Source organism: Eutrigla gurnardus, assembly GCF_963514095.1.
Source record: "Eutrigla gurnardus genome assembly, chromosome: 5".
In the NCBI taxonomy this organism is placed as follows: domain Eukaryota; kingdom Metazoa; phylum Chordata; class Actinopteri; order Perciformes; family Triglidae; genus Eutrigla; species Eutrigla gurnardus.
The window spans coordinates 15,446,180-15,470,826 of NC_139919.1; the positions used below are offsets into that span (position 1 = coordinate 15,446,180).

Consider the following 24,647-nt stretch of genomic DNA (forward strand, 5'->3'; position numbering starts at 1 on the left):
ATTTCAAGGATGCGTCAGGTGGTAGAGCTGATGGGTCAGGTGGTAGAGCTGATGGGTCAGCTGGTAGAGCTGATGGGTCAGGTTGGTAGAGCTGGTGGTATAGGCCCAGCAGCCTGCAGGTAGGACCTCTGCTTCCTAAACATGAATTTGCAGTCCTGTGTGTTTTCTGTAGCAGTCAGGCACCCCACACTAGTAATAATAGGGGGCATTAGTATGCTGTTTTGTGTGCTGAACGAAGTTATACACATTCTCATACACATGCTCACATCCAACCAATTTACAGTGGAACATTGTGGTGCATTTTAACTCGTCACCTACCTGATCTATTTACCTGATAGCCTGACACTGAACAGGATGGTTAGCCTGGCCATCTGATGACCTGGAAAAAAGAAAAAGGAGAAATTACACAAAGGCAACCAACAATATGAATTTCAGTTTGAATGCAGATTATGATCATGAGTATGTTGTAAAAAACATGATCTGTACATAAATGTAATGGACATTTTTGGAGTTACATCACCTGTGTACGGCAATATTATCCCTAGCTGAAACTTGACCAAGAGCAAAAGCGTTTTTGCAGAATAGTAGCCTATCCATGCATGGCGAGCAGCTGGTCTATGTGGAATATCTCTAACGATGCAGGGAGCCGCTATATTCCCCATAGACTAGCTAGTCATTAGCCTGCTTAGATCGGCTACCGTTCGGCAAAACCGCTTTTGCTCTGGAGTCAAAAACGAACGCGAAAGTAAGTGAAAAAGTTCGTGCTTAATGTCGCTACGTGTACTCTACAGTGCGTTATGTTCGGCCACGTAGCCCCGGTTTGATATGAAGCTGAACTGGAGGATGCGGGTGTATTGTTAGCTTCGGCTAACACGGGTAACCCACTGTCTCGGTGCGGAAAGACCACTCATGAGAGGAGAATAGTGACGGCGACGTTACGCTAATATGCAGCAAAACACTTCCATGTACCCCCGCACACGCTAACCCAGAACAGACCAGCCCCGCGAGCGAACATGACGACAACAGTACCAGTAACAGTCCGGAACGAAAAGACATCCGAGTGGAAACAACGGCCCGCTACGGACCAGTTCGGCTTCAAATCAAACCTGGGCTACATGGTCTAACCATATAACACACTGAAAAGTACACGTCGCGACATTAAACACGAACTTCTTCACTTCCTTTCCCGTTCGTTTTCCTTCTTATTTCTCTCTCGTCTTATTGTTCTTATCTCACGTAGCAAATCGTTGCTAATCGTGCTAGCAGCCGTTTGCTAGCTAGTATTATTACTACTGCTATTAGCAAATGCTGTGAGATAACGTTCAACAATTTCGGGCACTTGCTAACAAAATATGAACTGTGTCATGCGAATAACGTTCATGTGAAAGTAAATATTATCATCATATTAAATAACATGGGTGTAAGTGCTGCAAACAGAGTTATGCATGCTGCTCACCTTCTCCATTCAGCCGGGATGAGAAGAGGGAAACCGCCGCGTCTTCAGTTCAAACCAAGTTCGGTTATGTCATGTGACTTCCCAGGATAGTTCAATACAGTATTTCACTGTTGAATGCTGTGAAATCCTTGCATTTTTTTACTGTGTTGCTGTGATATTACAAATATTGTTGTGATATAACAGGGGTTTTTTGATTGCAGGATTTTACTGTAACATTAGAGTTAGATGCTGTAAAATCCAAAGATACTGTAGTTTTTACAGGTATTCATTGGGATATTACAGGGGAACTAAATTACAACAAGTTACTGTAAAATAATACTGTTAATTATTGTGAAATGCTGGTAATTTCTAACAGTGTAGCAGCTGTGTCTGCATGCCTCAGAGTGAATGGCCGTCCTCTCTAAGCCTGTCTAAAGACTGACAACAACACGACTGCTAAACGACTGGGAAAACTAAGTACCTCCATTCTCTGTCATTCTTTTCTCCTCGCCTCCCATTCGCTCCGTCGCTCAGTTTGGTTTTCAGCAGAAGGACCGCAAGCTGCCGCCAGCTCTGTTTGAGTTCCCTCAACTTTTAATGAGCAATGAGGGAAGCTGCTTTCTTTTCCTCTGACCAGCTCCTAATCGCTCCTTATCGTCTGTCCATCTTCTTCGCTTTCACCCCTCCTTACGCTCTCACTTTCTCCTACCTCTCTCTCTCTCTCTCTCTCCTCCTCCTCCCTCTCTACCCCTCTCTATCTACCAATTTCCCCTTCTTCTTTCTTCCATTTTCTGGCTGCCAGCTGAAAGCCTTGCTGTATTTACCAGCTTGGTTTCCTAATCCCAGTACAAACTACTATCTCTAATGACTTTCTCACCGGTTGCACTCTGGGTGGCTGCAAAGAAATAAAGGAAGGAATGAAGGATAGTCATTAATAAAGGAAGCAGCGGAAGAAAGCTGGGAATATAACAGATCTTGAAGGTGGTTTTACATGAATCTGTTCACCTTTTTCTTGTTTTTCTGCTCCAGTTGAAAATGAGGTGAAAGAGGAGAGGACTAGTAGAATAATGTGTTTTACTTTCAGCTATGCAGCGTGCAGGTAGAGGAAAAAAGAGCAACAGGTAGTTGGTGCCCAGTCATGCATGTCCCACTGTGTGTGTGTGTGTGTGTGTGTGTGTGTGTGTGTGTGTGTGTGTGTGTGTGTGTGTGTGTGTGTGTGTGTGTGTGTGACCCCGTGACCTCAGGTGCCCTGCAGGTGTGCGCTTCTACATAACAGGGGGGCAGGAATGTTTTATCCACGCGCACCGACACAGAGACTGGGAAATCCTCATCAACGGCATTCCTTACTGGTTTAGCTGGGGGAGGGTGAAGAGTGGACAAAGACATGGTCTGTAAAAGGCAGAGAGAACGTTTAAGACTGGAAAAAAAAAGATAGAGATATAATTTCCTCAATATATTATAATGTGTTATATTTCCGGAGAATCCGCTTTGTTAGAAATAATTATGAAGTAAATATAAGTTCATAAAATGGATTATTTTTTTATCACATTATTGTGTTGCTAAGTTTGATATGTCTTCAGAGAGTTCTAAGACATTGAGATATCAATTGAAACAGGAATAGGAATAAGTGTTTGACCGACAAATCAGACGGCCGTCGACAGGAGGTGGAATGGAGGGAATCTGAATGAATCAAACGACTCTTTCATGATTCCCCGGTCTGCCTGTGTCCATTGAGTCTTAACAGGTGTCGACTGTCAAGAACCTGTCTGTCTGAAAAAGCCTCACTGTGTGGATGTACATGCATATGTGTCTGCGTGTGTGTGTGTGTGTGTGTGTGTGTGTGTGTGTGTGTGTGACTGCCTTTTTGAGGATGGGGTGAAAATGAAAGAAAAAAATCCAAACTGTACTTTGAAACACATGGATGAAGATCAGAAAAACATGGAGAGTGAGAAGGAAGAGTCCTGATTCTTAACCTTCGTATTAATAATCATCCAACGCAGCAAATTAATCTTTACATTTACATTTAGCATTTACATTTACATAATATGAGCTGCTGTGATTGAAAGCCTTAGATTAAGCCCTTGAGTTGTTTATGTCGGATTGTAAGCCTGAATATGATCTGAACCCTTTTTTGCTTTGTCTGTCTCCCCGCTGTCTGTCTCTCTCTTGATGGGAACTTAGTTGGAAGTTACACACACACACACACACACACACACACACACACACACACACACACATGGATCCCCACAAACAACAAAAGACTTCAAAGGAATCCCAGCAATGCCAGTCATGTCACCCTTTACAACCTCTTCCACTGTCTCTCTCTCTCTGTCCTCCTTGTTGTCCCTGCAGCTACATTCCCGTCCAGCTGTCATGTGAATTTCATGCAGAAGATTGTAGCGCTCCACAGAATAGACTAGAATGAGATTTCTATACGTGGTGAAAGCACATACTGTATCCTCTTATCTGAATGTCATAGATGGAATTTGATAATTGTCTCACAGATTTGTTCCGTCTTGTAATGTCCCCTTTACTCCGTTTCCCAGTTTGACATCTCTGTTTCCCCTCACTGTGTCGCCGAATCTCGCCCGTCCCGTTTTTTTATCCGGCTCTTATAGAAATCGACTCACTGCGGAGGTGTTCAGTTGATGAATAATCCATGGTTTGTTTATGTGAATGGTGTGGACGATCTGTCGGGGAGCTCTTCGTAATAGATGTCTGCTAAGATAATAAAACAGAGAGGGAGGGTGGAAGAGAGGAGAGGAAATGATGGGTGTTTCTAGACCAGAAAACCTCTTTTGCCATGGAGATTTCACACCACTAAACAGTTCAACGTTTGATGATATTGCAAACAATATTTATCTATATGCTGCTCTTTAATTCGATTCAATAAAATATTTGAAACTCGAAAGCAGTGTGTGGCCTGAGGGCCCACGTAAAATATGAAGATGTTGTGTTTAAATCTGTAAATAAGTCAGGTTGAACAGGCAGGAATTGCCAAATACCCTTATTGGTTTCTGTTCGTGGTCTAAGGGCACACTTAAGAGATTACGATGCAACTGTTAATGTAAGATTTAAAGTCTGATATTAAGATATAACACAAACAGAACAGGCAGAAAATAAAAATGATTGGTTTTGGTGCCAAGAGGGTGATAAAAGACATTATAATAAAGATGATTTCACAAAATGTAGTCAACATCAAGTGTTTAGACTAGGATGTTCCTATGAAATACTGTGTAGAGGTCTGGCTAAACATGTCTGGTAAATAGTTGAATTAAACGAAACAATTTGTCATGGCATTTACCACACAGAACTCTATTTTAATACCAACTTGTCTCATTGGAGTTAATGCTTCAAAACTCCGCCCGAGGAATTCTCAGAGGAACTTAAATGCGGCCAATAATTTCCAGCAAGTACTTGATCCTGGTCTGGTTTTGAGGGAATGAAACCTGAACCCCTCTGAAAGTGAATTTTCACTCCAACACATCACCTCGCGAATCCTCTGAGCTGATGTCAGCTCACAAAAGAGCCCGCATCGTATTATTCACTGGTGTGGTGAAGAGGGAGGAAAAGCACTGGGCTCTAATGCTGCTCCTACGTGTCTGCGGGTTCTGTTATGTCTCACGTGTCCCACAAAGCATTTGTCCGCCTCTGTGGCCTGGGTGCATCACCGTAGCGTTGGAAGTGTGAGGTTGCATGTACACACACACACACACACACACACACACACACTCACACACACATCCATCTATAGGGTAGGTGTCACCATAGCTTCACACATTCCACCCTCTATAAGCAAGAAGAGTTGTATTTGCTTTCTCACTGGTTTGTGTCAGTGTGTGTGTGTGTGTGTGTGTGTGCATGAATTTGAGGGTGCTGTTGTTTATGGCCGTGTGCATGCTTGTATGTTTAATTTCTCCTTATAATTCGTGGCCTCAGAAGCACCTATGATATAAATCTGTTGAGGAAAAACAGACCAAAGGATATATGAGATTGTGGTAAGCTGTGAATTAGTTTACACACACTATAGACAGCGTGTGTGTGTGTGTGTGTGTGTGTGTGTGTGTGTGTGTGTGTGTGTGTGTTTGTGTGTGTGTGTGTGTGTGTGTGTGTGTGTGTGTGTGTGTGTGTGTGTGTGTGTGTGTGTGTGTGTGTGTGTGTGTGTGTAAGTGAATGAATACATGGGTTTTTCTGGAATCCGATCGGCTCTCGTCTAATCCACAACCAGACGAGAGGTGAAGAAGTGTCTTTTGAGAAAAAAGAAGTGTTTGCATAGTGGAGGTCAGCCGATCCTTTTGTCCCCGTGTGAGTCTGCGAGTGACTGCTGGCTTTCAGTGAGTCATGTCGGTGGAGGTTAAAGGCCCATGCTGGTGGATTTAAATTCAGTCAGCGATGTTTGCAAATCACCTTATGAGACTAATAAATTCCCTGGAAAACATACTCCTCTTGTCCCGGTCAGGACCTGCCGCTCTCGTTTCCCCTGTGGAAGCAGAGCATTTAAACAGAGCGTGGATGATACTTGCCAGTTGGCCAGCAGCAGTTTCTTTCAGGTTTCGTTTTCTGGTATTATACAGCAGCGAATATCTGCCATGTTTGATTTGGAATTGTAGCATGCGAGCTGCGTGTGCGTTACACCCTGATCTGTTAAATTAAAAAAGACAAATAACAGCATATGGTTTATTGAAATGATTTCATCATGGCTAATTCACAGTCAAACTCCAAATATGAATCACATTAGAGAGGAGGCTTTTATTGGACAGTCTGGCAGTCGCATCCTTTATTCATTTCAGTGATTACGCCCAACCATATTAATGTCAGAAGCTGAATTATTTCCCCTATCACTCTCTGTCCTGCTTTTACCCATAATTCATTCATTTGTTTTATCACACATCTCACACATTTTCCTTCCCTTTCCGCTTTCCTCTTTCTCTCTCCCCTTATCTCAATTTCTTACCATATTTCTCTTTACATCTGTATCTTATGTGCAGGCTTTCTAAAAGAGTGTGTGCATATAGATGGCTCATTATCTTTTAAGTAGAAGCCCTCACACAAAGGTGACGTATAGGAATCAGACACAGCACATACTCAATCAGTGCTGCTGGGATCCCCTTGCAGATCTCAGACTGTTGGTTGTTTGTTTTGGATGAGTTTTGGTATTTATTCACAGCAGGCAAAGGGAAGGTTGCTAACCGGAGGGATCATGACCTCTGACCTGAGCTCAGTTTTCAGGCTAAAACATTCAGCCGGTCTGACAGCCAGGAAATAAATATTCAGCTCACGGAGGGGCATTGTGGTGCACACACACACACACACACACACACACACACACACACACACACACACACACACACACACACACACACACACACACACACACACACACTTTCTCACCTAACTACTGACAGTCCTGTTCCCATTAGATTAGTAATGATTGGCTGCTCTCAGATCCAGGACTGTCAAGGTCTTACTATTGGATGTTTGACAGCTACGGAGACACGCTGTGGTGCAAATCCTCGCCGAGGGAAACAAACATGAGTCAGACTCAAGCAGACGTCAGGGTGCCATTTTGCAAATGATCCTTAAAAAGTGTTTTATTTAGGAGGAAATCCAACACTATAATATCTCTGAGGGTAAATACCACACCAAACAAAGTGCAGCAGGTTAATCGAGCAGCTTAAGTGAATATGGTTTTGTTAGAAAATAGGAAAGCCTGTTAATAAAATCCAACAAACATGAACAATTCCTCATTCTTATTATTTTATCTGAATTAGATGACTGTGATCACATCGACACACACAATTTAATCCATGTTATTTGTTTAGTGAAACAACCTAATTAAAAAAATTCAAGGATCACTGATTTTGAATCTTAGATTAGGACTGATTATGTAATTCAATACAAAGTGGGAACAATATAGATTTTCTTGTAAGTAAGAAGTCAATTTGACTGTGAATGAATTAAAGCTGTCCACTTATTCTAAAGAAAACACATGTATTTTGTTATGTTTCTGTTTGTCCGTGTAATGATCTCAGTTATAAATAGTTACGGTCCTTAAGTCCTGTATACGTGTAATGAGATTACTGTGGTCCCAGTAAATGCAGCGGTTTGTGACTCCATTTACTACGTCACTACTGCCTATGTAGTATAATGCTCCTTAATAAAGAGTTCATTAGGAAAAGCAGAGCGGTCCTGAGTTCTTCCGTTATTGGAAACAGAGTCGGCTTTAGTCTACTGCACTTCCTCATTTAAGGAACACACACACACACACACACACACACGCCGTAACCTGTGGAAGGCTGCTGTTGGAGTTTGTAGCTTAGAGAGTTATAATTGATTGGCATCCAGCGCTCTGTAATTAGACCAATAATAAATCAGCTTCTCAGTTAATGAGCATGGCTGAATGTGACAGTTGTCACGCATGTACAAGCCACACTCACACACACACACACACACACACACACACACGCACACTGTGCAGTTAGAGTGTGAGTAGTCTCTCCCTCAGCACTGACCTTTCAACAGAGCCAATAGCATAGCTCCATGTCACGGCGATGACCTGTCGTTACCGCGGCGCCCCGGGCGGCACCAATCACGCCTCAGAGTAAGATTCCGTTGCTGGGCGGATGTTTGAACCCTTTAATAACAGCCTGCTGTGAGTAACCTATGATTGGTTGATTGGGCCATTGGATCTTCAATGGGGCTGATGCATTGGGTCAACGGAGCTATCCGTCTTTTTAAACTGCTTTTATCTCTTCCTGGAAGACACGTCTAGTCAGTCCTACTGCCAGGAAGGACAGACTTTTTTCTTTACTTGCCATAATGAAGGAAGCTTTAAATGAATCTACTGTTTTAGATAACTTTCATCTGATCCATTAGGTGTGTCCATGCTGCCAGAAAAGTTTTCAAAATGAACAACCTTCATCAGTGTCACCTTTGTCATCAGCCTTGGCTATAAATCCGCATGTGTCTTTAAGTAATCTCACCATTAATTGATTTCTGATTTCTCAAAATGTGCAATTAACAGCAGATATACTGCCGGCAACTTTATCTCTGGTGTACGCCATAAATGCCTCGTTTACTGGTTATCATTGAGTTTCTGTCAGTAAGGGAATTCGATAAAAGGTGGAGGAGGATCTAAAAGAATAGTGTTTGTCTTTCCCACGTCGAAGAAGTCTTAAAGCAGTTTGTTGGGGCAGAAACAAAAACGCTCTCCTAACGAAAGCCTCGCCTAGTGTGTTTTTTTGTTCTGCTTCCTCGAGCCTCATGACAGCTTCGGAAATCTCCTGTCAGGTTTAGTCTGTCTGCTGCCGTGAAAACCTGCAATTTCAGTTGTAGTGCATGAAGATACAGAAACGAACCAGCAATCTAACAATTGTCAAGTCACATGAAGATTAGGCGGTTTCTTGTTTTGGTGGGAGTTGCTCTCCTGCTGTAAATCATAAAAGGTTCATATTTTTCACTTTAACACGGTACTCAATGCCCTGTCAACCCAGAGGAGCATGCACCCCCCCCCCCCCCCCCAAAAAAAAAAAAGAAAAGAGAACAAGTGTAGAAGGAAGGAAAGAGCAGTAATTCAAAATGAATGATGAACAATTTGAGGACTTCCTTTCTCGTGACTGTTGTATTCAAAGGAGCCACTTGTAACATCATTGTGTTCAACAAGTGGATTAAATTCAGGTCTTAAGACTTAACCTAGCTATGGCAGCACAAAGCCTCCTTAGATTACTGAAAGATACACACACACACACACACACACGCACACACACACACACACACACACATGCACACACACACACGCACACACACACAGGGATAGGCAGACAAAAGCAATTCAGATGAAGGCATTTAAAGGAAGAGGAAATGTCAGTCAACAGGAGGATTTGAGGCTCTCTCACCAAGATAAAATTCTCTCTTCTTCCTTTCCCCTCTTAATCACATCTCTTCATCACTCTTTCACATTTTTCTGTTCCTCCCGTGCTATCACTTTCCCCTTTTTATTTCCTCTAACATTTCCTCTGTCTCGCTTTTTTTCTTGTGTGAGTTTCTAAGCTTCCTTTGGCAAATATTTTCCTCCCAACATGCCTCCCTTCCTCTCCCGCTCTCTCTTTTCTGTCACGTCTTTCCTGTCTTTCTCTTTGTGAGATCTCACTTTTCCTCCTTTACCCCTCAGCGAGTCGCTATTGACGTTGGCCCTGGCCCGTTACTGTTGCGTGGCTTGTCAGTGGATGACAAACGAGTCGGCGTTGCAAAGCGCAGCACGGAGCATTTCACTACTTCTCACTTTTCATAGGCGAGCGTGTTTAATAGTGTCACTCTCTCGCTCTGTTTGAAAGGCAGTTCAAGCAAAGTGGGATGTTGGCAAGGTGTCTGACGACGAATGTCATCGCCATCCATATTATATTACAAATCAGAACACAAGACATTCATTTTAAAAGGGCAACTTGTTACCTGCTATTGACCTTTAACCCTGTGAGGAAATTAGTATACATTTGAAAATGTCACTGAGGAGTGAGATACATAATGTTTGAGTGAAGATTAGGAAAGGTATTCTGATGGTTTCAATGTAATCTAGTTTAACACTATATATAACTAGCAAGATATATTTGAAGAAGGAAAGTGAAGATGGCAGATGTCAACATTGCCTGCTTTTTGAGTTCCCATTGCTCCAAAAACACTGGATTCTGCATTTCCCATAATGCAACTCGATTGTGTTATTGTGAGACGGCACGTTTGCATCTTTCCAACCTCAGTGCTTTTTTTGTTTGCATTGCCCAAGCCGAGATAACCCCGATGACACCTCTTTAAGAACCCGGACATGAATCATCGTGATCAAGCGCACTTCAACTTGTGGACAGAAGGAGCCGGGGATCGAACCGCCAATCCTCCAATTAGAGGATGACCCGCTCCGCCACTGAGCCTCTGAGCTCATCCATTAATTTATGTGAAAACATCCTTTCTTATAATTTGAACTGATGTGGTCCTGACCCTTTCCTGTCTCCCTACTGTTGCTTGTATTGTCCGTGATATTAGAACTGAACTCCTTCTGCTCTTTCCTTCCTCACAAGCCGCTCTCCAAAAGTGTGTCCGCTAAGTAGATAGCGTGTAAAACATGTAAAATGCAAATAGAACCCATTATTCAGTTTTTACCGGCCATCCTCGACTTCTTAACATGCTCTCATTTTCCTCCGAAGTCGCTGCCTTTTCTTTTTCTCTCCTTGTATAATGACAGACGATTTGACCTCTGACCCCTTTGTTATGATCCTGCAGGTTTGGGGATAGAGGAGAAGGAAGGTGGGAGAGAGGAAAGGAAGGGAGAATGGTAGGGGAGATGACGCCAGTGGATAAGAGTTGTAGTGGTTGTGACACTTCAGGGACAGAAATTCTTCACATTCTTTCGTGCTGCTACAGCGCGCGCACACACACACACACACACACACTTGCAGAGAATGACAGGTAGACTTCCATAATGAGCAGAGCAGACGTCGCTGTGGGAGCTCTGGCCCAAATGGAAAACTTTCACCCCGTCATGTTGCCTTCTGGCTTTTCGTCCCCTTGTCTTTTTCTTTCTCCTTTGTATTCCGTCTTCTCTTTCACTGTTATTCTGACTTTTTTCCCCCTTTCAACGTGTCTAGGAGAGGGTTTGCACCTGGTTGGCTTTTCATGACGTAGATGTGCAGTCGCACACACCAGCCGCACATCCAGCGGTCTCGGTTGTAATTCTGTGTAATTACACTTTGATTAGCTTAATCAGTTTAACCCCCTTCCTTGAGCAGTGTTTTTTTTCCTGTCTCTGTCTCTATATACACCTATTTTGATTATTGCCATAAGTAATGACCCGGAGTCCTTCAAGAAGCCTCACAGTGATAATTTAAAACGTATCCAGGGCCTCTTCGCCAGAAATATTATCATCTCATTCCAAACTCCAAATATCAAGATGCTGTGGAATTTATAGACTGCAAATTTATAGACAGCTTCATACTTGTATTTTGGGTTTCTAATGGAACATTTTTACTAGCTTTTAAGGCCTTGACACAACGGTGGCGTGACAATTAAGCAACACAGAAAATTAGCGACAATTGCAGCACTTATTACATGAAAGGTTTGAATAGATTTGCGCAGACGGATGATTAACAGAGTGAATTTTAATACACAGCTGTGAAGTTTATATGTCTAGGGCTTATATTGTGAAAGGGAAGAACAGAGTGGATCTGGTATGCATTGTCCAAGTTGAAAGGAGTAATACAATTTGCCGATTGGGTGTGGACTACGGAGCCTCCATGTTGCTGTACACTATAATGTACGTTTTGAATAAGATTTGATGTGTGGAAGCTCCAAAAATGTGACTTTGTTTCAAAGAAAAAGTCTTTCGTGATTGGCTTCCAAGAAAAATAAAGTACACCTTTCCAAAGATAGTTCTCAAGTCGTGGGCGGTATATTGTAATGAGCCTGCCTATGACATAGGAAGGGGAGCCACATCTGAATGACTTGTTGACTCTCATGTTTTTGTGATGTAGGCAGCCCACAAAAATAAAACGACGAGGTTCGGGTTATTTCACAGTTTGTGGGTTGGTAGCCGCTTCAGATGTCCAAATGGTATGTGCACTGAAAAGTGAGTTTTCAATGACACGTCCCCTATGAGTCAAGTTTTGATCAATACCCATCCTGTGGAGAACATTTGAAAGGCATCCGTGGTGTTTTCAGTGTTAGCAGTTGCTTGACAGAAATGTATTTCATATAGCGTTTTAGCATGAGAATGTGATTCAAGAGCCAGTTGTGGAAACAAAACCAGCCTGATTATGTGACCACAACAATCGCTTTAAGTTATTATCTTAGGGTCACTGTATTTATTATACTTTGGTCTTATTTTCTGTTCTTTTGGGATGAAGCAGAACATGGCTTTGAGCTATAAAGAATGATAAACCGTGCTCACATTACTTTTTATTTAGCGGTAATCATTCCAGACTTGCTAATATGTGCTGAACATTCTCGTTTGCGGCTTTGAACCCCTCCAAGATCCACCATGTTAGCGGGAAAAATAATATCCACCCCTGTTTTATTTGCTCTACTAACTCCTGACTGGCGTTTCAACTGGCTCCTGCAGGCAGAGAAGACAGATACACTTTCCCTGACACCAATATTGAAGCAGATTAACACTGTTGCTGCAATTACTCCCGTTGGTTGTCATCACACACTCCATCTAGTCGAGAGGGAGAAAGAGATGCAACGGAAGTATGGGGAGAGAGAGAGAGAGAGAGGGAGGGGGAGAGAGATATTTAATAGATAAGCGCTTTAATTCACGCCAAGGACAATTTCCGCTCAATAATAAGACTCATCCAGTGTCTTAGACAATATGAAACACGAACAGTATCACAGTGTGATGAAGGGCGTAATAAGAGAGGTGCTCACTTACCGCCATTGTGTTTCATCGTGTCTTTCATTAAAAGAGTTGAACTCGGGGCGGCCGTCGCAATTACTGGAGAAAGCTATACCTCAAATCCAACACTGCACACGGAGACGCATCGGAAGACCAACATCACAGAAGCATCGCCTCGCTCACACGCACACGCGGCCCAGTCAATGTGCAACTTATTAGGACAAACAGACCGAGTTGTTGCTCAATCCGCTCTGTTTACAATCAGGACTCTAAACACATAGTTTCACACTGCGCCCTCCACGGTCTAATAACCGTCCCTTCACCATGTGGATAGGGAATAATCTTCATGTTTCCATAAAAAGAATGTGGATATGAGTCACACACACACACACATTCCACTCATCCATAAATGTTCATATTGGTTAACAAAGGAATGTGTATGTGCTTTCCATTCAGCTCATTCTAAATGAGGAAATTCCCTTTGTGTGTTTTTGCACTTGGGTGGTATGAGGCACAGTATACTGTTTCAGCCATGTTTTTAGGTGTGTGTGTGTGTGTGTGTGTGTGTGTGTGTGTGTGTGTGTGTGTGTGTGTGTATGTGTGTGTGTGGCAGGCAAGAACAATCCTAAACACTTCTCTTACTTTCTTCTTCATTTACCTCTTTCCATCCTTTGTATCTTCCCTCTATTCCATTCACAGTTTCTCTATCTGATCATCTCTCTCTGTCTCTCTCTCTCTCTCTGTCTCTCTCTCTCTCTCTCTCTCTCTCTCTCTCCCTGTCATATTAATCTCTAGGCCTCTCTCCCATCTCTCCCTATCTCCTTCCTCTATGTCTGTCTGTCTTTATCTCGCTCTAAACACCTTGTCATTCCCTCACTTTTCACCAGCTGCTGCTTGTTCACACTCTGATCCTCGGTGGCCCTCACACACACACACACATGCATGCACACACACACACACATGCATGCACACACACACACACACACACACACACACACACGCATGAACACACCCAGATTGATGTAGTACAGGGCAGGTTATACAGAGCATATAGATGTGGCTGCTGGCTGATTTGTTGCCTGTTAGGGTGTAAAACAGAGACAGCTCTCTATGCTGTACACACACACACACACACACACACACACACACACACACACACACACACACACACACACACACACACACACACAAACAGAAACTGTCACAGGTGTGTTCCCACTGACATCCAGTGGGAAACACTCCTATATGATTTTTGCCCTGGAACACACAGCACAGCATATTATATACAGGCTTGTACACATATAGAACAATATGGTTGCACACAGATACTCCACAATTGGTCAAAGCCAATCACGTATTTCCTTTACTTTGGTTTTGGTAAAAAGGCTGCTGGGACATTTTGCTGGATAATGACTGCTCTCATTTCCCCTCTCTCCGTCTTTCAATCTCTCTTTCCTCTGTGCTTATCCCCCCCCCCCCTCTCTCTCCCTCTCTGCGTATGGTTTTAGTTTTCATCTCCTCTGTCCTATGTCCTTGGGGCATGCTAGCTGCCCAAACTTTTTGTGCGGTCTTTTTTCAAGTGTGTGTGTATGTGTGTGTGTTTACGCACGCGTGAGACATTTGCTTTCCCCCCGTGTGTGTGTGAAATGAATATATTTTCCGTGTTTGTGTGACGGAGAGAGGGCGAGGGAATGCGAGTGCCAAAATGAGATACAGAGAGAGAGAGGTAAACTCTGTGAGGTCTTCGATATTAGTCCCACTAACCCGGCTGGTTGTGAAACAAGCCAGCTCTCTGATCTGACATCTCTACGGGGAATAAACTCTTTCTTTTTATCTCTCTCTCTCAGTTTTTTTTTTCCTTTCAAAAAAATGCAGAAATGCCTCATGAATGTGTATGGAAAAATGAGAAACATATGGGCTCTGTAGAGTAACTTCCCGCCTCCCCTCAGAACGCAAGTGTTGGCTTTAGGGTGAAACACACACTCACACACTTACACCCACATAAGTACCCGCGCGCTAATCTCCATAAACAGATTCTGCATTCATGTGTACAATCTGTAGGCAAACTGGTTTCCTTTTGTAGTATAGACATACTTTTAACTCCAACTCTAAAGTCGCTAATCAGACTGTAAACGGTGGGGAGATCAGAGTAAAGGAAGGCTTGGCCCAGATATAGATGGCTCCATTTGAACCCCAGATGTAGTCACTCACCCCTCAATAGCCGATGAGCTCCACGATCTGCCACTCACTCAAAATGCACATATTCCACATTCTCATCCCTGTACACAGAGATTTGACAATGAACACATTGTGGTAAAAACACTGAACTGACAGATCCACCCCCCCACACACACACACACGATGATGCCATCCTGTACCGACCTATAAAGTGTGTCATAATCATAGGTGGGGTGCTAATATACTGTATGTACAGTGTTGAATAACAGGAATAACACCCGAGGAGACTATGAGGGAACTTCAATAAGGTGTGAGTGTGTGTGTGTGTTTTATTCCGCAAGACCTCATTATCAGCCTTTTGGCAACTGTAATGAATGAGTGTGTGCAGATTACATCAGTTGCATGTGTGTCTGCAATCCAACCTGTGTGTGCGTGTGTGTGTGTGTGTGTGTGTGTGTGTGTGTGTGTGTGTGTGTGTGTGTGTGTGTGTGTGTTTTGAAGACCACCCAAAGTTGTTTGGTTTTTTTCACACTTAATTCTACTGTGTAAGGTGGTACAATGGCTGCTTTGATAAGACTTTCTGAAACATGTTGTCTTTGAGGCCGTTTGCAGGCCTGGTTGTTCTGTAGTCAACACATTCTGAGACCAATGCGTCAAATACCACAACTCGGTCAGTGGCAAGCTTCAAACCATGATGCTGTAGGTAGCCCTCTAGCATCAGTTTTGCATGTGTCAGGGACAGTGTGTCAGTGTATGCTTATTAAATGCATGCATGTCTTTTCAAGATAAATTTCCATCTTCACAGGAAGTTGGGTTTCGGCAACACAAGCACTTAGGAACAAAGTGTGGTTGACTTTTAATTGACTAACGACTCACTTGACTGGCCAGTGGCAAATGAGTCATTTGACAAGTGAATGATAAACAAGTCCTGTGACCAGCGACCCGGGTGACTAGCAACTCATGTGAGTCACGTGACTCCTGTAGACACTCAAAAGGAATTAAAACGAGTCGATCCTTCAGGTGATCAGAGAAAACGGAGACAACACACATAGATAGAGAAAACACCATAAATTCAATCTAATGCAACTTGTTCTCTGTTTGAGGCATGTTATCCTCTGCTTCTTTTAAGAGCCAGTAGTGCTGCTGACCTCTGACCTCGTGGAAGATCACAGACCTGTGCAGCGCTGTGTTCCGTTGAGCACTAATCTGAGTTCAGAGGCTCACACTTTAACTCGTTGATTTCACAATTTCCTCGTACAACATGGTCGGATCTGTGGGTTTGACAGCAATACTCTCGTGCTCTGCCTCATCCCTCAAGAGGGATTTGCACCACCTCAGTAGAAAATACAAAGACACTGCAATAACCTCATCAAGTCAAACAAGCGAGATGAACAAACAAGCAAACACTCACTTTATTTCTTCATATAATGTAAGTGAACTGTCAGTTTCCAAGTCCTAGAAGGAACCTTTGAAAAAGACGGCACAATAGATCAATGACTTGGTTGTTAAAGCTGGCAAGAGCATGCGACCAATGCACATCATAGACGTATCTCCATCTAAAACAATGTAGGAAAAACGATTTGAACTTCCCTGCCTTTGACTGAAAAGCAGCTGTATGTTCTCTAATGATACCCGTGGGCCTGAAAACAACAGGCACTTAAATGCACTTTAATGGGACATATTTTACCTGTAACTCTATCAAAGTAATGCCATGTATTAAAAATAAAAATAAAAGAATGTCCAATTAACACCCGCCAAGTAAAAACATACTACCGCCTCCTCAAAAATCTGATTGATGAACGCACGAAACGACGTGGAAGAGAAGTACGAAGTTTATTAACTCCGCTCTCTCTGTGTTTTGGCTCCGTTACAGAACTTGATGAGCCATACGCTCAAGTATGACTTTACGAACACCGCTGGCTGCTTTTGAAGTTGCCGGCACATTTTGACAATCCAGACACCTTGAACACTCTCTGCTCTTTGATGAGGGATTCCTGTGGACTACAGGGCAACTATCGCTGGAGGGGGGAACACACACACACACACATGCAGGCACACAAATCTAAACAGTCACATACACACCAGCACACACACATATTCATGGACACTCTTCGAAATGGATAGCTGTAGGGGAAAGCACACACACACACATAAACAGGCAGACACACACACACAGGACGTGTCTGGGCGGGGAGCAGATGGAAGCTGGCTTTGATTGCCGTGTTGACCTCTGACCTCAAGGTTAAAAGGTACCGGTGGGTTCAGCAAGACAAACACACACACACACAGACACACACACACACACACAAACAGGCGGATATACACAAACTCTCTTCTTTACACACATTCACCTTCCAGCATTTTGCGGGATGGTCTAGCTGCCGGGCCACTGTGTGTGTTGGAGGGTCGGCGGGTCATGTCCCACCGCATGGAGGTTAGGATCACTACCAGCTGGATTCACTTTGATGTCTCTCTCTGTCTCTCTCTCTCTCCTTCGATAGATCAGAGTGCCAAGGTCCCACCTCTACCTTCCTCTCTTCATCTGTCACAAACTATCATTGGCCTGTTAAGACTGTTCAAAGTAATGCAACGAGACACCAACCAGCAGACTGTATTCGCTATAGGCAAAATCCTTTTTAGCAATACATACATTTTGGGTAGCCAATTGTCATTGTGGTATTCCAGTGATTGAGAATTACACTTCCACAAATAACCAAAGTGAGTGCTGTGTCCATATTCAAAACCGTTCCCGGTGAGTGTTGGCCTCCGTCAGCGTTGTCCTTGTCACCAATACTGTTTGTGATTTTCATGGAAACAGGAATTCAAGTCGGGGGGAGGGAAGTGTCCGGTTTGGGGACCTCACAATTGCGTTGCTGCTTTTTGCAGATGATGTGGTTCTGTGGGCTCCTTCAGAGCGTGACCTGCAGCCCGCAATGGGGCGGTTTGCAGCCGAGTGTGAAGCAGTTGGGATGAGGGTCAGTACCTCTAAGTCTGGGGCCATGGTGCTCTGCCGGAAACCGGCAAGCTGCACCCTCCGGGTTGGGAGTGAGTCGCTACCCTAAGTGGGGGAGTTCAAGTATATCTTCTTGTCTTGTTCACGAATGAGAGAAAAATGGATTGTTTTATGGACAGGTGGTTTGGTGCGACGGCAGCAGTGATGTGAAATCTCTCAATCTTCCAGTCCATCTAGGTTCCAAGCCTCTATATGGTCATACGCTTTGGGTAGTGACCGAAAGAACGAGGTCGTGGATAAAAGCTTCTACTGTCTATGTTTGTATACAGCCAGAAGCTATGCATATGCTCCATTTCTTCTTCTCCGTTTTAGTGTATTTTTGTACCAGAAACAGCGCCACGTATAGGCCTGGAATATGTACTACAGCATGCTGAGTCGTTTAGAATGGATTCATTTGCACGCAGATTTTCTTGAAATGACGGCAAGGAAAACTGGGGAAAAAAAGATGGTTTTGGTACGTGTGGACGAGGCCTGAGAGATAGGATGAGGAGCTCAGACATCCGGAGGGAGCTTGGAGTAGAGCCGCTGCTCCGTCACATTGAAATGAGCCACTTGAGTTGGCCTCGCATCTCATCAGGATGTCTCCTGGACGCCTCCCGTTGGAGGTGTTCCAGGCATGCCCAACTGGGAAGCAGCTCCGGGGTAGATCCAAAATACGCTGGAGGAGCACATCTAGCCTCGGAACGCATGCGGTCCTCCAGAAGGAGCTGGAAAGCGTTGCTTGGGAGAGGGATGTCTGGAATGCCCCCCAAGGCCTACCGCCCCCTGTGACACGGACCCGGATGAGAGGAACTTCCATAAATTCAAACAAGACTGGTCAAACATTTATGCAACAGAGGCTGCAGAATCTTTACTTGTAGTCTGATTTATGGGTAAAGCTCCAAAATGTAGACCCTTCATTTGCCATGATGGCCAGATGCCAGATATCTCTGCATAAGACCTCTCTCCAAGGTGAATGCCAACTTTTTTTACAAGCTTCAATCATTTTTGTTCGAAATTTGAATGATATTACTTTTTCAGATTTGACATCCTCATCCTGAGTTCACTGATCTGTACAGGTACAAATGATGGAGTCATATTTTTATTAATAATTATAATAATTGTCCTCATCTTTACAAAACTGTATACGTCCAAAAAGTACAAGTACAAGACAATGACGAAGATTAAAATAGAAAATTAAAATAACATCAGCTTGTCCTTGAAAACACTTTTTATAGGCGGCAACAACACTCTTCCAACACACAACGTATTTATATACAAGCATGCATTTTTCAGTGGTGAAGAAAAGCCTCTGTAATTTCTCACCCACATGTTTCTGATGTTATTATAAACAGTGTGGATTTTTTAAATGACTGAAAACTTGTAGAAAGGAAAGGAAGTGATGTGATGTTTGTTCTCCCCTGACAAGAACAATGTAATTGTGGTGTCAAGTAATCAAAACAGTGTGTTTGTTCTTGTTAAACACACCGAGTGCTGCCCCCTTCCTTGACACGCACACACAAACACACGCCTACGCAGTTTACTGCCTGCCCTTATCAAAGCTGTTTTCATACCTTGGCCCGGATCTGATTCCGTAGGTGCGTGATGTTGACATACCCGGTCCTCTACGAGCTCCACATGGCTGTTGTTTACCAGCAGAGGCCTGTTAAATCCCCCCCAGCACCACCACCACCACCTTGCTAAGCAGCGGACATCAAACGGAAATGGAGATGTGTGACTTTACGACTGATGGTCGGATCCGACAGAGTGATGGAGGCGTCTGGATGAAGATGAGTGTGTGTCTGTGCGTTGCGGTTGTTTGAATGTGTGTGTTATTGATGGAGGGATCCTCTAACTTGTTGCAGCTGTGACCAGAGCCACATCAGTCTCTCCTCTGCTCTGTCTTCATTAAGAGTTTGATCTATGAGAAAATCCAAAAGAACACAGATTTATTGTTCACGCTAAATGAAGGTTAGAAATAAGGTTAGAAACACTAATGTGGTCTACCCTCTCCGTCCCATTCATTTGACATTTGCCATGACTAAACAATGCAGATGTTCCTCCACACTCTGAACTCTGGTTCCACTTAAAATTCTGGTTTCACCTGCTGTGCTGCTCCCATACCCTAAAACTCTGAATTCGATACAAAAGGAAATGATAGAATATGCGACTGTCCTTCACACCACTCCGTCGACAGGTTTTTTTTTTCACAACCAAGTGTTTAAGCTCTGTATGTAAACTCAAAAACCACGACTCATGTTAATGTAATCTTAGCACAGAGTGTGTGTGTGTGTGTGTGTGTGTGTCAGCAGCCCTGCCCCGCAGCGATGCATGTCTGATTAGGTTTTTGCCGTCAAACTCTCTCCATACTCTGTCATTAGTGTCATTTCACTAATGTTTGACTGAAAATACCCATAGGATCCTATTATTAAAACACGGCGGGGCCAGTGTTAATCGTCTTGAAACAGTAAACCTCTCTCTCTCTCTCTCTTCTGTCAGTCACTCTTGCCCTCTCGCTCACTCTCTAATACTTTGCTCTTGTTCTCTGTCATGTCACACACACTGTTTTTTTTTAATCTCTCCTCGTCCGCCTCTCATGGGCCCTATTACCAGATGGTATCAGGCTCCCGCTGAATGTGTCACTCCGCTCCCTAATGGTTCAGCTATTATAGATTATGTTAGGATTTAGAGACAGAGAGGGAGAAACGTGTGTGTGTGTGTGTGTGTGTGTGTGTGGGCATGCGTGCATACAGGCAATTATATTATATTTTGGAAAAAAAATGTGTTTCTTTATGAATCATAGCGTTGGCTTGAAGCAACCTAACCAGATTTATATTATTATTATTATTATTATTATTAATATTATTATTAGCTAGAACATCAAAAACATGTGTCTTGGGTGTTATGCCAAAAAAGACATATCCCCATGAAAACCCAATGCCTCTTAGAGTGCTCACTGTCGCTGTGTGGCTAGGCTGGGTAGTTGGGCATGTAACTTTGGCAACCTGTTGTTGGAAACCATTCATTTAATATGAGAGTGCAACAACCAGCTGACGTTTGATGTCATTTCTGTCTTGTGTTTTGGGAGGACATAGTCATAAAAAGCACCCTTAACACCCTAAATGATGATGTTTTTAAATGATTTCTTTGTATATCGCCTAAAAGAGGAACTCTGAGGCTGCATGTGTGTCCCTGGAAAGGCTCTCGCATGTATGATACATGTGTTTGCAAGTGTATATATGTGTGTGTGCGCGGCCTGTCTGTGAGCTGAGGTGTGCGGCAGGGTGGAGAACTTTTGATGACACACAGACATGCTGAGTGTAGACAGCTGTGCTCCAGATGTGCTCCGCAGAGTCACGTCTGAATCTCATTTGTTGTCTTTTACGAATGGTGACCATCGGGACCGGCCCCGTTGGAAAAGCCACTGACCAGCGGACTCGCTGACCTCAGCTAAGCTCGGCTACTGATCAATCAGAGCGATGGCCACACTGTACGGCCAATGAACACACACAGAAACAAGGTGGAAGAAGCTCTGAAGGAACGCCACACAGCCAAAGAGGCAAAGTACGCTATGGTGCTGTACTTTGCCTCGTCTGATGTCCATGTATATCTATGACATATAGATGTATGAAAAGTACAATGAAGTGCAGGTTTTTATACATTATTAATAGTTTTTTTGTAAACAAACACATGCTGCATAGTTCTTTAAGCCCTAAAAACCCTTTGAATGCATTTTCTGGTTTCTTGGCATTTTTTGTATTAAAAAAAAACAACATGTTTGAATTGGATCACATTTACCCTTTAAGTTGACCTTTCTCACAGTACATTAGTATTATCAATCAGTCGGGATGGAGTTTGATGTTTGGCTGAAGGCGGATACAACAGGTTACATGGCTCCTTTAAAGGTTAATCTAGCTCACCGGACCACCTGCCAAACCCGTCTGTCTCCTCACCTCTCCATCTGTCTCCCCCCCAACATTTCCGTCTATATCGGACGGATTGAGCCGTATGTAACCCGACGCCCATCTGTTTTGTGTAGGCAGTAAAAAAGCAATGCGGTCCAAATTAAGCTGCTTCACGCTACGTCGGACTGACATACTGTGCACATTGACTAGTATGGGATGGCCCAGTGTGAATGCTTTGTGGGGGCAGTTAAAAGCCAATCTAGCCTGGATGAGACTCTCTCTCACACTGTGCCACATTTGCAGAAACACACAGATCGAGCAATGACACACACCAGTAATGGATACTCACTGAGACAGTCGCGAAGCTAAAGGTACATACACACCCATTCAATCACACATGTTGAACATGAGCATATTAAGCACGATAGAAATGTTTCTCAAACCAAACACTTTCTTTTGTTCCCTCCTGTTCTTTCTATTTTATGTTCATACTCTCAATCGTCCCATTGAGTGGTCAAGAACATTTTTTTTGGTAAACATTTCAAACAGAGTTGGATGCATAATACAGCTTTTCAAGGTTTGAGTAGTATCTGGCACAGGGGATCGATTCTGAAACCCAGTATTTAAGCAGGACCGGGGGCAAGATAATTCAAGATGATTATTGGTTTGTCCTTCTCTGTACTTTTGAACGTTTGGTGTAATTTATTATCTTTGTGTTGTGGCGGAGCTCCTCCACAGTAGAGCAGAGAGGTCGCCGTGGAGACAGGGAAGTGAAGATAACTCAAAGATTATGCTTGTTACCGTAAGTGCGATAAAACCTTTCGTGAGTAAAAACTCAATACAACTCTATGTTTTACAAGAGTGCAGCCCTCTAGCTCGGCGAATGGCAAGTTGTTCCAAACAAGCTAAAGGAAAAGCTGTCTGTAAGTGGTTTAACTGTTTAGCTTAGTTCGCCACGCGTCTTACCATCCTTATAAACTCAGCGTCTGGAGACACATGTGGCACCTGCATGCAGGGAATTAAATCATCTTACTTTATAAACTCTTTCAGTCATATTATTTATTCTATTGGTGTTTTAGATTGACATTAACCTTCCAGTGATATGTTGATATTGGCCATCATTCCAATCCATAATTATTTGACATTATTTTGCCATTTCTGTTCTCCTTTATTCGCTATCTCCTCATTTACAAAAGAAAACAGCCAATTACTTTCTTTATCTCTTTCTTTTCCAAAGCTGCTATGCTGAAATATCTTTGTCTTTTCCTCTTCATCTCTCTCTATGTTTCGCTATTTCTTCATCCGTCCTTCTCTTCTACCCCCAACTTTCTCCTCAGGTCGTGTCTGGTAGTGATCATGCATGCTGATCGCTTCAAAACCAGCAGAACTAATGCAGAGCAGAACAAGAGCTGTGATGTAGGCAGAGAGCAAAGGGAAGGGAGACGCACTCAAAGACGACGAGGAGTTAATAACGGCGAGGCCGAGAGCAAGTGGGATACGGGGAGAGATGAGAGAGATTGTGGGTTGAGGTAATCCATTGCCCAGAGAAAAAACAGGCGGGTGTTACAAAGGAAAGAATAAAAGTATGACAGTAATAATCCAAATATTTGTGTGCTCGGAGGTAAAAGCCGAGCGTGTGAGTGTAACATTATGATTGGCCATCGGGTTCCTATTTCATGTACCACAGACAACAGCTGGGACTGTGTTTTAAACTTTCATCCATCCATCCGCCTCGCACTCCATCTAGAGAGCCACGTTTCTGTCCATCCGTCACCCTTCCTCCTTCCTTCTGGCCATTTTTCAACATAAAAAATAAAATAATCCACACAAGGAACCTTTGCTGGACATCTCTTTATTTCTCCACACCTTCATCCATCCACTCGCTTCATCCATTCACATTCTGTGGCGCTAGATGTGCATTACCGCCACTCTATTTGTCCTGCTGGGACACATTTGAAGACTGTTGCGGCTCCATCAATCAATTCTTAAGGGGAGAAGTGTAATTATTTATAGAACAAAATCATAGTGCATAATGAGATTTTTTTTTAAATTAGCTTATGAGGGGAAGGTGATTAAAAACACCCTTTAAAACAATTTTGAATTTTGAATTAAGCACCGTCTGCCTCACCATCCATTTTTAATATTCTACATGCCAATAAGGTATCCCATATCTGCTGTGTCCTTTGCCCCTCATCCATCTATTATTATTTCCTCACTTCCTTTTTTGCCTTTTTGTCCCCTTTTTAATATCTGTTTTCCATTAAAGTAGCGGTGATTAAGTGGTGAGATCGGACTTTTCTTGGCTTTTAGCAAAAATAATAGGAAAGGACGATGACTTGCACATGTGGACAGAGATGGGAAAGAGATAGAGAGAGAAAGTCAAAGGGGAGGAAGAGGGGAAGACATGTAGCTGGAGGGGGGGGGGTAAATGTGAAGGTTTATATCAGACGGAGGGAAATGGAAGAATGGGAAAGAGGGATGAGAGGAGAAGAAGAAGAAGCGCAAGCTAGAGGACGAGATGTTGAAAGATGACGTCGCTCGTTCGCATTACCTTGCTGCGGAAAGACTTCCACCGTTGTAAAATGGAAGTTATGTGGGCTAATGGAAGGGCAGGTCCTCATTATTTTCTGCATTCTTTGCTCACCACATCTCTGTCTTTCTTTACGTCTCCGATTCTGCTTTCCTTCAATATTCAATTAAATTACGCTCGGCTGGCATGCAATCAAAGAGCAACTTTGCCCGAGCATCAAGAAGATATCATCC

At 43.3% G+C, this 24,647-nt stretch overlaps 1 protein-coding gene across 1 annotated transcript in view; it reads left to right on the forward strand.

Moving 5' to 3' along the window:
- The window catches only part of slit3 (slit homolog 3), a 227,439-nt gene that overhangs the window by 53,773 nt on the left and 149,019 nt on the right, over nt 1-24,647 (forward strand).